This window comes from Rhipicephalus microplus, chromosome 9 (assembly GCF_043290135.1).
Source record: "Rhipicephalus microplus isolate Deutch F79 chromosome 9, USDA_Rmic, whole genome shotgun sequence".
In the NCBI taxonomy this organism is placed as follows: domain Eukaryota; kingdom Metazoa; phylum Arthropoda; class Arachnida; order Ixodida; family Ixodidae; genus Rhipicephalus; species Rhipicephalus microplus.
This window is the reverse complement of record NC_134708.1, coordinates 83197012-83213737: the sequence shown is the minus strand read 5'-3', so window position 1 is coordinate 83213737 and position 16726 is coordinate 83197012. Positions and strand designations below refer to the sequence as shown.

At 45.2% G+C, this 16726-nt stretch overlaps 1 protein-coding gene across 2 annotated transcripts in view; it reads right to left on the bottom strand.

Moving 5' to 3' along the window:
- The window catches only part of LOC119165563 (regucalcin), a 99808-nt gene that overhangs the window by 64645 nt on the left and 18437 nt on the right, over positions 1-16726 (bottom strand). The window contains exon 1 of one of the 2 annotated variants that reach the window (XM_075873998.1): positions 1175-1299. The exons of the other annotated variant lie outside the window; for it this stretch is intronic. The gene's annotated coding sequence lies outside the window, so the exon portion shown is untranslated. Of the gene's footprint in view, positions 1-1174; positions 1300-16726 lie in introns of those variants that run through there. 2 annotated transcript variants of the gene reach the window in all.

Here is a 16726-nt window from a genome sequence, read left to right as displayed (position 1 = left end):
ATACGTGGAGGAGTGCACTTGCCTGATTATGCTTAGCTGGACGCATGGATGAACGCATGGACGGACGGACCAACGGATAGTTGGAAGCACGGACGGACGGTCAGATGCTTCGTCCACTCATCATCTCTCCGTGGATATGCTGTTATATTTACAGTGATTCCTGAACCGCGACCCAGGCCTTCCATGTGGGCTCAGTCTGTAAAGAAGCAGCCAGTGTGCTCTCGTGTGCCGCATGGACTGACACCAAGCATTTAATTTGCCTCCCGGGCCATATGAGCTTCGACGCCCACCCCCTCGTCCCAAACGCCAACGAGCTTGCCCACTCCCAAACGCGAGAACTTTACTCGCCGCGTCAGGAGAAAAGGTGGCCCACATCCTAAGGGCGAAAAATGGCTCCGGAACCAACTGCAGACCTATAACAAAATCTGTCAGAACTATCGTCTCGAACGGCGAGAGTTTCTGTTACCACACCCTGGACTCAAACGATCGCAAGCGCTATCCTCCCGTCTCCTACAAACAGGAGCACATCCCTCACTGGCAGTTTATGCGAGATTCATTAGCGAACTAAGGCCGGGGTGTCTCCGATGCGGCAATGCAACTTACAGCACATGCTGTGGCAATGCCCCGAGTTGCGCACGGGGGACGGGTCTCCAGTCACAGAAAAAGACTGTGGTGCTCTCCTCACAAGTCCCCACGAGGAAGACCAACTTCGGGCCGTCCTGAGAGCTCATGACAAGGTTGCAGAGTTTAACCTCCCGGTCCCGTCATGCGCGCGGCCCGCAGACGGGGCCCCTTAAGAAGTCATCGCCTTCCTAGGACCAAATAAAGTTATTCAGTCAGTCAGTCAGCCTCCCGATTCCCTTCCGGGAGGTGGAGACATTTTTTTTTCTCAGACACGTATTTGCATCTGAAAAATATGAACAGAGATGGATGCAGAACAAGGAGTTCTGTAGTGCAGTTCTGGATACAGAACAAGAAGATCTGTAACTTGGGTCGTCTTGAAATTCCAAGCATATTGCTTGAAAACCGTCGCCTGCACTGCGTTGCATAGCTCGAGTCTCAAGAACACTGCTAATAAATGCGGCCGAGCAGACTTCTCAACTCAGTCACTCTAACGTACCGCATCATCTCTCCCCCCACCCAACCGAGGTTGAACAGCGATAATTATTCTCACCTTATGAAAGTCAGACGATGATTTCGAATATGAAGCTAATGTCGAAAGTTCGTCAAAGCGCGGAGCCTGCCACGTCTGCGTCCTGGTACACGACTCTCGAGACGGAGCTCATGCGTATATGTATCCTGGCTCAGTGATTGCGACCAGCTGTGAACCTTCAACAGTCTGCACTCGTTCTCGACCTTCCCACACCGGAAGCCTGAGCGCAAAAGTGTTGTCGCAGCACAGGTAGGCGCACAGAAACATGCAACGTTTGGTCGTAAAAGTATAAATACACATACGGCTTGTTAACTTACTTTTAATTGTCGAGTACTTCAGAAGCTTGGCTTGTCCTTCATCTATGCACGTCAAGTGACATTACCACTTCGCATCAGGCTGCTGAAGAGACGCTCATTTTTTGCAACTATAATGAAGTAAATGTCTCCGTTCTATTATTGCAAGTGACGCGAAATATTACTCCGGACAGATACAAAGGGTACAAGCTACAAGAACTTAAGTGCATTGAAAGTCGATTCAAGATGTGCATACATACATGAGAACAAAAAAAAAGACTAAAATAGGACACCACGTCATTCAAAGGCGTCGCGTTGACAATAGTGACGCAATGACCAAAACTTGTTTCAATCCCTTGGTGACGACGCCCAGTCCTCTTTTATGCTCTCTACATTATTATTCAGAGATAGCACACCAACAAGCTCACGTTTAACACCAGGAGATACACGTCGGGCGTGTGAAGATGTCACAGTGTCGCCAAAAGGACTAACCAATATTGCGATAGCCACAAATAGAAGTGTTATGTAAAGCAATGATGGCTGTTCACGAATTTCAAGTCCTACCTGGTGCAACGTAGCTGAGAGAAAATACGCGCGATTCGAGCAGCGACGCGTGGCACGTCACTGGAGGATCACAACCATGAAGCCGTTATAACTAGCCCCCCATTACGGCCTTATTATCATTAGAGGAGCTGTGCACTAAGGAAAGACTAGAGCTGGCGGCGTTCTCATCACCCTCAGATCACTCATATTATCTTCACTTTCCTTTCATACCCTCCGATATACAGTTGAATTTGGTTATATCGAACTCTGAAATACATGAACCAGTTTCGGATAATTTGTTATGAAACTTTCAATATAATAATTGTATCCACGCATTGAGTTCCACGTACAACTTTACTGCGTGGCACTTCTTCACGATTACGTATGAAACACGCCTTAACAGCAATACTTTTTTTCTTTCCATGGCTTGAAGTCAAGAATGCGGGGTGATTTGCAACAGATGTACGTTACAGATGTACGTAGCACCTCTAAATATTCATAGGCAGCTGTGCGCACTCGTGCAGCACCGGAAGCATGTAGTCTGCTTTGGTATTAGTGTCGGGATTGTTTTTTAAAGCGAAACCTTCACTGGCCTATGGTTGAGCGAGTTTCGCTGTGTGTGTCCCTATAGCCTTGTGTTGTTATTACGGATGCGCCGTGACAAATGCAAAGTTCAGCTGTGGCGTCGTGCACGAGCCAACAGAGAACGCGTTCGTCAGCTCGTCTGTTTACCGCTCCGAATTCCCTTCCTCGGTGTGCGAGGGCAAAAGGCAAGGAGTGCGCGTTTAGTGTACAAGATAAGCGCGCGCATCTGCTACGTAGCTTATGGCACGAAAAAAAAGCACGAGAGAAGGACAAGCGCAAGGACAAAGATGTGCTTGTCCTTCTCTCGTGTTTTTTTTTTTCGCACCATAAGCTACGTTAAGAATGAACCCAGAAAACACGTAAACACGTGAGTATTAGCGCCAGGTGCGGGAGGGGGGGGGGTGGAGATTCAAATAGGAAGTCCGCAGCTCTCTGCATCAGAGTGCGACACCTCTGTAGTAGCTCACAAGGCAAGGAACAAGGAGGGATTAAAAAAGATAGACAGAGAAGTAAAGATTGAGAGACGGTTAGAGGTCGTCGAAGAGATGGCATCGTGGACGCGACAACTGCGCAGCACGAAATTCGCCGAGCGTCTGATGGTCAAATGGCTTTTTGCTTTAGGGGCCTGGAGTTTCTCGTGTCGATCATAGCGATGGCTCCGGAAACTGACGAAACAATGGTGGTGAGTGCATCCTGTACGAAACATATGACTAGCCACACAGTTCGGTTGACAAACTGTGCTTCGGCTACGAGATGGTAAACAACATGGAGGGAAATATTGGTCGTGTATATTCGCGCTTCGCTACAAAGGACATATGAATGCGACAGTCTTCTGTCTGGAGGCACTGCATGAGATATGGCGCCATCTGGCACTTATGTGAAGAAATGAAATCTTTTTTAGAATGCAGAGCAACTGACAGGTGGCAGCCCCGGATCACTTTGGTTAGATTAACTGTATATGGTCCCTACCAACCCACAATAGCACACAGGTCCACCATCTTGGCTGGCTAGCAAACACAGCTGCGGCGAAGTCGCCCTCTGTTTTGCAAGCGACACCCCTGCCGTGTTTTTTTTTTTTTGCCGTGTTTCATATTGACATATTTGGCTTGCGTCCTTCACGCGCTGTTTGCAATGCTTGAGGTTGCTTTTCTGCCCGCTTGCCAACAAAGTGCAACGTTAGAGTTGACTACACAGCGTGGTGAAAAAAAAAGCGACGTTCTTGGTCTGCGTGGGGTGAAAAGTGCAGAGTGACGATTATCAACTTCTTTTCTCTTGCGACACTCACGTTTCACGAAATTTCGGAATTTTTGATCGGGTAACGAGCGGAAACATTCAGTATTCACGTTACGCTGGTGAGATGCGACATTCATTGACCTTGACGGTAAATGAAATCACCCGTTTAGACTCGGTGAATATAACTCGGTGAAATGTTATGCCTCATATAAAGGCTATTGAAGTGCGTGAGAGCATAACGGCACAATCTTTGCACAATTCACGTTGTGTGACGCACAGTTGTTCCTTTACTGTTGCGAAATGGTTTATTACACATTTAGGCGCAATGTCTTACCCGATATGCAGCCTACATAAAGTCAGTGGGGAGTTCTGCTCCATAGTTTTGGCGTAGCTTTGCGGTAGATCACTGGACTGCCACGCAAAAGACTCGGGCTATAGATTCCCAAATGCGACACGTATGTTTCTTGTTTTTTGCGTAGGTGTTTCTTTTATTTTGAATTTCGCGCGAGAGTCGTCACGGACGCCGGTGGCGGCGAACATCTGTGGCGCCGGAATCGGCCCTTGTGATCTCATAAGAGCTTTCGCTGTAAAATTCAGCGAATTCAACAACCACGCTTTTTTAACAACGTCCGCGGCGAATCAATAAAATTTCTTTTCGTGAAGATGGGTAATCAAGCTCCGTTTGAACATATATAAATGCGCAACAAAAAACAGTGCAGTTCACTTTTAGCATGTACACTATACAAACGAAGAAGCACTCAGCAGCTGGTAAAACGTCTTTTAGCAGTTTACCCAGTCATTGTAACATTCCGATGGCTGTGATGTTAGAACTGCAGACCTGCTGCACCCATAGAGCTGAGTTACAGTCACTCGCACGCATCCATGAACTGCGTTCAGAAAAGGCGCGCAGACCAGCTGTATTCGCTTTGAACTTTACACGCGATGATTCACGACAATGCCACGGCAGCGTCGGCACCCACAAAATTGGCCAAGCGTGAGCTTCTCGGCAACGCATGGTTTATGGCAGCACCGGTGGCGTTGGAAAACAGTTGCACTATTGTAGTCCCGTAGCGACCATATAGAGTTACTCTAGGTTGAGTTAGGGAGCGTTACAGCCCCTGGATTTTTAGCGAAGTGTTAGAAACAATCGCTTTTTTGTTCATAACGTCGCATTGTCAGCACAGCGTAACAATCACTTCGGTCTTTAAAATTGCGTATCTATGCGTTTTCTACATATAAAAACACACCGCCTAACGCTTACCTATTGATGTTGCGCCTCAAATATGTGCTTTTTGATTGACAATGTTCACAAGTATGAACGAAGCCACCAGATCAAAATAGGTCTAGCGTACCGGAACTGACCCTTTAATAGTGGTGTTAGAGCAGTGCACAGGTTTCCCAAAAAAAAGGGGGAAGGATGCTGTTTCCTGGGTCAGTCAGAGCGTGATAACCGGCTTTAAAAGAGAAAAATGCTCGCTAAAAAGAAGTCTTCCCTGTTCATTACTGAGAACTTGCCGAGTGATACCAGAAAACTGCGCCCCGCCGCGGTGGTCTAGTGGCTAAGGTACTCGACTGCTGACCCGTAGGTCGCGGGATCGAATCCCGGCTGCAGCGGCTGCATTTCCGATGGAGGCGGAAATGTTGCCCGTGTGCTCAGATTTGGGTGCACGTTAAAGAACCCCAGGTGGTCGAAATTTCCGGAGCCCTCTACTACGGCGTCTCTCACAATCATATGTTCGTTTTGGGACGTTAAACTCTACATATAAGTCAACCAGAAAACTTCTTTTTTAAATGAAACAGCGTGGAATTGATTCTCAATTGAGAGAAAACAGGATAAACGTGAGTCCCGTAACTGTATGCATCATAGTGCGATATCTCAACGGTGGCTCACGAGGGAAGGTGATAAGGAGAGGTTAAAAGGATAGAGTGAGAAGTAACGAGAAGATAGAGAAATATGGGGGCACGTTCAAAGGAGTTCTAAGACGGGGTACCACTCGGTGAGAGCTTCACGGCGTCAGGAGATGGCGGAGGGCGAACCGGTCAGCCAGAACTGCGCTGTCGTCGGAGATCGCGCAGGCACAACCGTCCGGCACGGAATACAGCGAGCGAGTTCTACGAAACAGTGGGCAAAACAGAATGGATATAACTATGCCTGGTGTAGAAATGGCAAGGTGAAACAGACGGGTGTTCTGCTCGTGTGATCAAACAGGTGGATGACTTTGCAGGTCTAGTATAGAAATTCCTAACTCGTGTATTACCGTTTTTTTTATTCCACAGTCATGAAACATTTGCCCTCTTTCCCTGCCTGATTATAATTTTTCGCTCACTGAATTCTCAGGGTTGTCTCCAACATTTTTTTTATTTGAATATACTATCTGCGCGAAACAAATACGATCAGTTTTGGGTTTTTCCTAATGAAATAATTACTGCATTCACCGCTATTATGCTGACAGAAACATGATGTGTAAATCATGATGATGTGTTTCATGCGGGAGAACGCGGCCGCATTTTTTCAATAGAGAAACTAAAAGAGGTGGAGGCGTTTGCTTATATTGAAAAGAATAGCTTAGCAATTATAGAAGACTTTTCGCGGTCTGACTTTGATATAGAAATGATTTGTGTGAAATCTGGAAACATGATACTTGTCACTGTGTGCAGATCTCCTGATTATTGTGCTCAAAGCCTGTTATTGATGCTAGATTAACTTTTTCTTTTGTATTAACCCATGAATATACGTTAATGCTTGGCGGAGAGGTTATTATTATTATGCTGCATAGAACTTCCAAACAAACAGAAATATGCATGCTCCTTTATTCATATTTTATAAGTAATATGCTCACTGGTCCTACACGCGTATCTTCAAACACGGCTACACTTATAGACGTTTTCCTGACTAATATGCCGCAAGATGGATTGCGTGCAGATACACTTGCAGTATATATGGGCGACCACTTGCTGATTTATCTAATCGCTGACAGACACAATGGGCTGGAGCATAAAGTGAAAACATCAACTTTTATTCAGGATATAAGCGCAGGTAGTTTATGCAGGTTTGGAAATGAAATTAGCTATGCAAATAAGAAAGACGTATTCTCCTCTTTTTCTGTGGAAACATCGTGAAACAGTTTTATGGAAATATTTAGCTCGCTGCATGAAAAACACTTCCCTTATAAAAAGATTGTAGAAGCAAGACGCGCACGTAAACCACGGATGACAAGACATTTGCTGAAAACGATTAACTACAAAAAATAAATTCTTTAACACGTTTCTGAAAAAATTGAAATTTTGAAGCGTTACAGGCATTCAAAGGTACAGAAACCTTCTAAACAAAGCACTTCGAAACGCTAAACGTGACTACTTGTCTAATACATTTGATGGCATTAAGGATAGTAAACATCTATGGCGTCAACTTTCTACACTTCTCTTTTCTCGAAATTCAACTGCCGATTTGAAAGAAGTAACTATAGAAGAGAAAATTCTAAGCGAAAAAACGTTATAAAACATTTCAACGAGTTTTTCACATCTATTCTTCAGAGTTCTCACCACACTGATAAACATGACTTCTTGAAGTCTTTGTCCCAGTTATCAATTCTTTTGGCTTCAACAGACAGCAATGAAGTATTCAATACATTCGCATCATTTTAAAAATACAAAGGTGAAGGTATTGATGGCGTAAAATGCAATTAGTAATGTTGATTCATAATATTATCTTTCCTTGTATCACCCCCATTTATAATAATATCTTATGTACGGTGTCTTTCCTAAAAAATCAAAATAGCAAAAGTAACAGTCTTGTTCAAAAGGAGGGACAAAAACAATCTAGGTAATTACAGACCAATATCTATTTGGCGGCTGTTCCCGAAACCAATAGAAAAGTCAACTTACTCCAGGTTATTAACTTTCCTCGATGATCATTCACTTATTACTTCATATAAGTACGGTTTTATACCCGGATAGTGAGCAGAACTGGCTTTATTGCACCAAAAAGAACTAATCCTGCAACCCATTGAAAATAAACTATTAACCCTGGGCATTTTCACCGACGTTTCGAAAACGTTTCATCGCATTAAACATATCACTATGTTAAAAAAATTTTAATCATTATGGATTTAGGGGTATTGCAGCCAATTTATTAGGGAGCTATTTATTCAAAAGGTATCAGTCAGTGTGTATTCACCGAAAATTGTAAACAGCCTGTGAAATTAAATGTGGTATTCCCCAGGGCAATATTTTAGGGCCGCTCTCATTCGTTATCTATGTAAATTATCTTGTAAACATTGATCCCACAGCTAATTACACCATGTATGCAGACGACACCAGTTTCTATTAAGCCGGACCAGGTCCTAAGGTCACAGCAGAGCGTGGGAACCATATACTACAAAAATTAAATTAGTGGTCAGTCAAAAACTTTCCGATAATCAACTCTTCGAAAACAAAAGATGTTTTATTCCGCCCAATATCATTGTCATGTAACTTAGGAGAAGTTTCACACTTCAATGACGCTGTGATTAAATTATCTTCTAAAGCTAAATCACTAGGAGCGATTTTTAATGAATTTATGCTTTGGGACCACCACACTGATTTCCTACGTACTAAACTTTCGAAAGCTTTAGGCATGCAGAGGAAGTGCATGCATTTTCTCCCAGTGTATCAAAGCCGTTCTATCGATCACTGCTTTATTCGAATCACACTTGCACTACTGTCATTTCGTTGGGGGAAATTGTTCTAAAGAAGCTCTGTATAAGCTTACTTTAATGCAGAAAAATGCGGCGCGAGCGATTGCCGATCAGCCGTATGGCGCACACACAGATCTCAGTTATTTGCGAAACTTAAAATTTTAAGGTTGGACAGGTTATGTGAATTAAAGCTACTATCTTCCATAAGATCTGATATACGTAAGAATAGAAATCACTTGATAACTCTTTCGAATTTGCAGCCAAACACTTCCTCACGCGCCTTGAGGCACAAAGAACTTCGGCGTGTGCCACGACCGCGAACAAACTATGGTTTGAATAAGTTGCAGTCTAGCGTCCATCAGATGTTAAATAAGTGTAACCTAACGACAGAAAACTTGCGTGTACTTTCAAACAATGTATTACACTAGCTTCGTGCATAATTACCTATTATAACCTGGTGTCTTGCTTTTTAGTTATTCTTCCGCATTTACCCACTATATTACTTGTAATTTGGAAAATTGTTGCTGTTTTTACTTTTTGTGGGCATGTTTTGTTAATCTCTCCGAAAGTGTCTGCTATATATTTATACTTTAAATAACTTTGTTCCGCAATTCAGAGACCCTTTCTGAATATGCTTTAATTTGCCTCTGCTAAAGTGTCACTGCTGGGAAGTGTGAGGTGGGGCCAGTCAAGCTACATGTACGTAGCTTTATTCTCACCTTCCAAACCACATCTGAAGTTTTTGTACTTTGTGCCAAAAAATAAACCAACTTCTACTTAAGCAAGGGCTTGAACTTCCGCCAGATGACTGGATCGTTGGACAGGAGGATCAACAGACAAACAAAATTTTTACGTTGGGGTATTCTAAGACGTTAAGGAAACGTCTCCTTGTCATATCATTCGTTGTCATTCCATTGTCATACCTCGGGCTGACCTTTACCATTGACGGTATGCTTATCATTGGTGCTTCATTTCTAGGCTAAAGCCACAGCAACGCTTTTGATGTGACTTACAGTTATCTTCATGGAACAAAACGATTGCGCCTCTAAAATATAACGTACTATTGGTATAGGTGTTATTACAGCATTATTAAGCCAATTCAAAACATAAATTTTAAATCTATTTGAAATCACCACCATTTTCATTCAAGATATAAACTCTACTGTCTAGTTAGAATGGCAAAAAGTATTAACTGCACTTTTTTCGTTTTAAGTATGCTCTATTCTTGTTTTCTTACAATTAGTCTCACTCGAAAGTCTGAAAAGTTCATATCACCAATTCTCGGCCAATCCCCGCGAGTGGGCGAAGGCCATTGTGGATGAATCATCATTATCATCACCACCATCCTACAGATTGATATGTGGCCTTTGACGTCCCAAAACTACAAACATCCTAGTCGACGTCAATAGTGCGAAAAGAAAAAAAAAGTTCATTTTTGATGCAGTGCAATCCTCTGTCTTACCCCTTTTCCTCACCCTTATATCACTTCTTACCCTCCATTCCCTTTTCCACTCCTTGCTAAATAATGCTACATATAGCTATGCACTACTACGCATAAATACGTTGTATCTTTTATCTTCTACTTCATTTCTTTCTTTGTCCGATCCCTGTTATTTCTTTCTCGCCCCCTCACTTTACTATAACGTACTATAAACATCAAAAGTTCGCGGCACGTTGGATACACAACAAATGCAAATTTCTTCAATATCAGTTCTTAATGCTTGCAATTAGGCGGAATGCGAGGTGCAGTATGGAACATTTATTTCGACATTACATTCCCAGACAAGTGACTTGACGTGACGGGATATGCCATGATTGATGACATGAGAACAGCTTGGGCCTCTAAAGAGCTCCGAGATCAAATAAGCTAATGTAGAACAATTTTTACTCACTGCACTCCCCACATATTTGAAATGTGGTCTGTGCCCATCGATTGGTGAATATAAAGCAGCTGCGATGCATACGACCCACCGGATAACATTGTCTTTAGCAGCAAACCGTAAAAGACGTCGATTAATGTATACCCATCGCGAATCGGGTAAGCTGAAGTACTCCATGATGAGAAAACGGCAAGCTCGATTTATTTGCTAGCACTACACAATCGTTGTATAGCTTTTTCTGACTCTGCAACACCTGCCAAGGAAGTACAAGTGTAAAGCTGCGCCACCATTTATAGCGCAGTGACACGAACACCACTCTGAGGCTAACAAAATGAAAGGCGCACGCGATCTACTATGCTCATGAAACTTAAATGATAGACGCACAATAGAGCGAAAAATACTGATCACTAAATTTTACTGCGTAAGTATGGACTACATCTCACACGAAAGAACACTCTCACCACAGCGAAGCGGCAAAATTCAATTAATTCTTTGCACGTGAACACTTCCGTTGCATGCAAGAAGTTCGCACGCATCGCTTTCTCGTACGATACAGCACCAGTGATGACGTAGTAAGTTGATAAGCTTTTGCTAATACACAACGCTCGAGTTCTTGGCCCAGTGTTTCTAGAAATACTGCATAGACTAGAACATTATAAGGGTAGACCACGCCCTGCGAGGCCGGCATCTACCCCACGCAGGATCCTACGCATAAAGTCTTTTCTTTCTCTCTCTCTTTCTTTTTGCTAATAATATCGACTGCAAGTCACACTACTTAAAAGATCACGAACTATCTTTTAGAATTTGCGATAAGACGCAACCTGTGGACAGCGCACACTGCCATAAATATCTTCAGTGGAATGTTCCAGTCATGCGTGGCAGAAAAAGTTCAGAAAAGCATGAAGTTGACCTTTTCCTCTCTTCAAGTACAATGGCCTGCGTTATACGAAACTGTCGGCGCCTACCGTTTGACGTGAAAGAGTAGATAGTGTGCTGTCGGTCAATAGGCGCCATAAATCAACAACTGCGGCGTTTGGGTTGTATGATCGTCTTGCCAAGGGCGCCGCGCTGCCTAGTCTGCTAGTGTTCCGCAGTGAACCGCGTTCGCGCGCAGGAGGTAGAGAGCGATCGCGTTTGATCATGCGCTCTCAAGGACATGCCGAGCACTGACGTAACTTCCTTCCACTGTAACAGACATCCCTGAGGAGCATCCATTGCGCTTTTTGTGACGTGAGAATAGAAAAAGCACCTAAAGTGCACGTCAGGCCCTTGTGACTTAGTTTTTCGTTTTTGATGAACACGAATATCTTTAAGGGCGGTCGATTCGCGAGGCAATAGGCTGCGATAGTTAGGTCCTTTGATGACCACTTACATAAGTGGTTCACGACTCTCCTAAAAAGAAAGACATATCGAAACAACCCCTGACGCTTGCAGCATGCCAACTTACATACCAAATACTTTTTTTCTTTTCCGTCGTCGTCATTTGTCGTAGTGATCGCCAGAGCAAAGTGAATCCTACAAAACGGCACGCAAGACTACACCTACACACTTGCGCATCAAATCACTCGCGAATCTAGATATCCAAAATAGTTTTAAAAAGATTGTTGAGGGCATAAATGCTGAACTTAAGTGCTCAGACGCAAGCCTTGCAGTGCTGCCTTGGTTCAGCTTCATGCATAAACAGTGGCAGACAGGTAACACTCATCGCTACTCGCCCATGAGACACTTTTTCTGCGGGTTCATGAAAGACCCGCTCCCGCATCGAAACACGCCCGAAAAAGTGGCGCTATGTTGCAGAGGCATGTTGCACATGCGCTCTCCGTCCGGGTCCCCGCAGAACAAGTAGCAGAAGAAAGAGAAGAAGAGCGCGTTATGCGCGGCACTGGAGTTCTTAGGGCTGCCAGAGGATTCGGATGAAGATTTCAGTGCAGCCCAGGCAACGTCAACAGACGCGACGGCGCCCTGAATCTCCAGGTCCGGCGATTCGCTACCGCTCCCAGGAGAGAGGCACACCTGGTTATCCGCGTAGATCTTCGCTATGTTGTTCATTCCCCTGGCAGCTACGTGGTCGTAGTAGAGCGCACCCACGATGCGCACTCCGACTCCAGCCACCAGGACGGCGGTGCTGACGTTTGTCACGTAGAAGGGATCTTCCATATGCGCCAGGTTCAATCGGAAGTCCCGAAACTTTCCCGTAGCCCGTCCAAAGTTTTCGCTCAAGAACTCCCAAAGAGGTGTACCCGTTGGCGACTTGCCACCGGCAGCGGCAAAGGCCGCGAGCTCCATCCAGTTCCTTATGCTGCTCGCCGTCACTTGTGGGAAGTGGTCGTACAACTGGGCGAACTTGCTCGCGTTCAGTTCACTAAAACCTGCCAGGGCCACGTCGATGTTGCTTTGCCTGTGAGATGGGGCCGAAGAGTTCACGGAAAGCCCACCCCGAGCGATAGTGGAAGATGCTGCGTTTCCACCTGAAATACGGCTGAAGAAGGTTTGGTTGACAAGAGTAACTACTCGGCCTATATCCGCAACCTCGAGGCTCAGTGGCTGATGGAAGTATGCGTTTATGGCGACGTCGTAGAACCTGTACACGTCCGAGAAGCACCTCATGAAAGCGGAATCAGTGGCGAGCTCCCGACTTCCTCCAAGCAGGCTGGTCAGCAGGTCCGAGCTCATGTAGTCGACGAGTGCCTGCACGCAGAGCGTTCCTGCGATGTCGTGAGTCACCTGATCACCATGCTTCGCGTGTACCTCGAAGATGGCAGAGAAAACACTGGGGGACTGGACGACTACTCCACCTTTCAGGGTGTTTTCGCCGCTGAGGAGCGAGAAGTTAAGGTACCGCTTCATGAGGTCATCCCAGCGGGTCTTCGGCACCGACGGCGTGTAATGGAGAAAGGCGGACGCGTTGTTGCTCCTTGCGACTGGACCCGACGCTTTCTCGTAGCGCTCAAAGAAGTCGCCCAAATCATCGAATTGGCCGGCAAGTTCTTTCAGTCTGGTCTCGTTGACAATGCTGATATCGTTAGGGCTGGTATTGCTCAAACTGGTAGCGATCGCCTCGTAGGTGAGGCGCAGGTGGTCCAGTAGCTTGCCCGACTGTCGAAGCCTCGCTAACGCTCTCGCGTTGTATAGAAAACGTGATGGCAGGCCGAAGTATAGGGTACGTGCCTCGGATGGCGACGGCGCACTATGGTCAGACTTCTCGATAGTGACTTGAAAGGCGACCGGAATGTACACCCGCCTCGCCATGTAGAACAGCGCCCCGAGAAAGTCCGGACGTTCGTTGCGCTTCGGCCAGGTGATGTTGCCCCTTTCCAGGACCTCCCTGACGTCGGCCACCATGGGCACTTTGACAACATCCAGGCACGTCTGCGTTCAATCGGATAAGGGCTGAATAGATACGTTAGGGTAAAAGACACGCAAATGCAAGACCAACGGTACTGAGGCAGCTAAGAAGTGTGGCAGATTTTCTCCACTCTCCAGACTGCACTAGAGTAGTTCATATGTGCATGACTAAGAAATTATCATTGCAAAATCTTGATGCTACTTTAGCTAAGGTGCTCACCTGCTGACCCGAAGCTGGTAGGTTTGATGTCGACCGAGGAAGTCGCATGTCAAAAAGTTAGAGGCCCATGTTCTATGATATCTCATATGTGCACGTTCAGGCGGTCAAAATAATCGTCACCCTCCCCTACGACGTATCTCGTAATTATAAGGTTCTAGCGCATAAAAACACTACAGGTAATATCATATGAATTGACAAAACTAATAGATCCTCTTCATGCCAGCTTGTCTTCCGTCGCGACTTCCATTGCGAATGAGGCTCTGCAGTATTTAGTGTAAGAATGGTTTGCGCCAGCAAATGTTTAAGGGTTGCCCACACGAACATATAGTGCCAATACGAGCATCGAAAATAAAAGTTGACACCAACCAAGTGCTGTCCTTTCCTGCATGAGCGCTACGACCGCTCAAAAGCTTTGTGTGGCTCTAGAGCGCTGCGCCTACGAAGAGGATTGGGGAGAAAAAGACGTTACCTGAAAACTAACCTACAGCGATGTTAGCACGAACGTCAAACAAGGCCTACGCCTACGAAAGGTAAAGGTGAAAATAGACGGATCATAGAATACTTCACAGCACTTCGATGGCGTTCGTCGAACTTTTCCGATGAATGTAAATGTAAATGACACGTCATAACGATGAATGTAAATGACACGTCCAAATATGATAAATGACACGTCCAAATATCCTAATTATATGGATTCCATGTAAAACATGACTGCATGCTACGCTCATAGCACGCTCGCGGCCGTTTCGCTAGCTCCATATATACCAAAGTTGGCATCAGGTGACGTTAATAGATGACAAATGTAAATGAAACGTCCAAATACTCATGACATGGAAGCCATGTATGGTATAATTTACCCCCGGTTCCTAACGTTATGCTGATTTTGAAGTGACCTATCACCCTTCCTTATTCGTGCTTCGCATATCATCGATTCCCACTAAACGTGGGATCTGCCTTTTTTTTTTACTGCCGCGATATGATCGGCATGATTATTCATGGCGTGTTACGATGGCAATACCGATGGCCGCTTCACAAAGATATGTGGCACCTGGCATGGCAAAGCAAGCTGCGTAGCTGATCGCTACTTTACAAGAAAATATCTGAGATTCGAAGAAGGCGGTATGCAGCCCCCTCCCTCTTACCCCACATTCTCCCTGCGCACGTAATGTTATCGTATTTAAAACAAGGGTGATACAAACACGTAGTTTCGCAGAAATAGCGGCGTTGGTGTCGTCACCCTCGGCTGTGAGCGAAATGTCGCCCTGGTGAGCCATTGTGGTGAGCCGATGCGATCGTGGTGAGCCAGTCTCAAATTGGCGTGGTTAGCCAGGAGTGGTTAGCCAATGTGAGTCATCGCCCGTAATATGTCAAAACAATATAAAAAAACAATAGGAGGACACTTGAGCCTCGCCTACAAGAGTAAGACACGATAGTGATTTTTTTTTGTAATTGTCATCGAGATGTTTGGGTCCCTGACAAGATGACATTTTTATTTTTGCTCACAACCAACGACGCCAGTGTCGTAATTTGTGTCAAAGGAGCGCTTTAACGCTGGCGCGTTAAAACGTGGATCGGGATCCTTGTCTTCTGTGTCGCAACGCGACGTTCTACCACAAAACGGTGCCCGTTCTCAAAACGAGAATAAACCTGTGCAGCTGTTACACGGTGAACACGGAGCTTCCCAGGCATCGTACCACGCGAATCGCGCAATGATTTTGTATTTTATGACGAAAGTATTACAAAGCTCTCTGGCTGACTTCATCAGCAGCAGCAACAACCTCATCAGCAAAACGCGCAGAAAACGTGCAGCTGTGTAGGTGTGGGCCCATTTGTTTGCGCAAGGCTTTCTATGGGTGTTTAAAACGGCAGATATGTGCATAGACATTGGACAGGTTTAGTCGAATGTCTGCAGCATCTGTGCGGAAGCAGCTTGCATTAGGAAATGGCTGGCTTGCAGGCAACGTCCGTAGAGCTGCTGCGGTCACCTAACTAAATTTCTCTATTGCTTTTCTCGCGACATGGTTGCAGTGAGCCTGGATAGGAATTAGAAGGCGACGCGGATGGGCTCGAACTGTGCTATCGTGTCCTGCTGTTAGGGACTAAGTTCATGGTTATTCCAAGGTTTTCTGAAATGCTTAGAAAAGGTGTTTAAAGTTTCCGAGCACTTCGTATACACTCAACTATGGAAGAGCATGCAGTTAGCCGTCCCGTCTGCCTCGAAAAACACTAAAAATGACAATGGCCAGGTTCCTTCATGAAGTGGTAGGAGAAGTAGTCGACAAAAGCCAGATGCATGTCACAGTCTCAACATGTCTTCATTACCTCCTACATGTACAGGGGTGTTCAAAGGTTTCCAAGTCGCTCTGCCATATAGGATTACATGAAATAGCGGGCTAGGAAATATTTAAAACGGCTGTACATATTCAGTGGACATGAGCACGACACATTGAACACCGCTTCTATTCAGCGCCCTCTATATGAATACTCACGTCATGATTTTTGGCGTAGCAAAGGTGGATGAATCGCAGTAATTGAACGAGTTTGAAAAAATTTCGGGATCCTTAAGCTTCGAATTTAAGAGTTGAAGGTGATAGCAATACGAGAAAGCGTGCGCGCACGCACACATACATACACACACACGACATACCTGTGTGTCCGTTCGCTTGAGTGGACTTTTACGAAAACAGTGTTTCGTGTGTTAAATGTAAGAGCGAGTATTGTGCACTGGTGCACTGCTGGGACCAACCATAGAACGGAGCACGTATATATCACACCCGGACGCATAAGTCCCTGTTGAT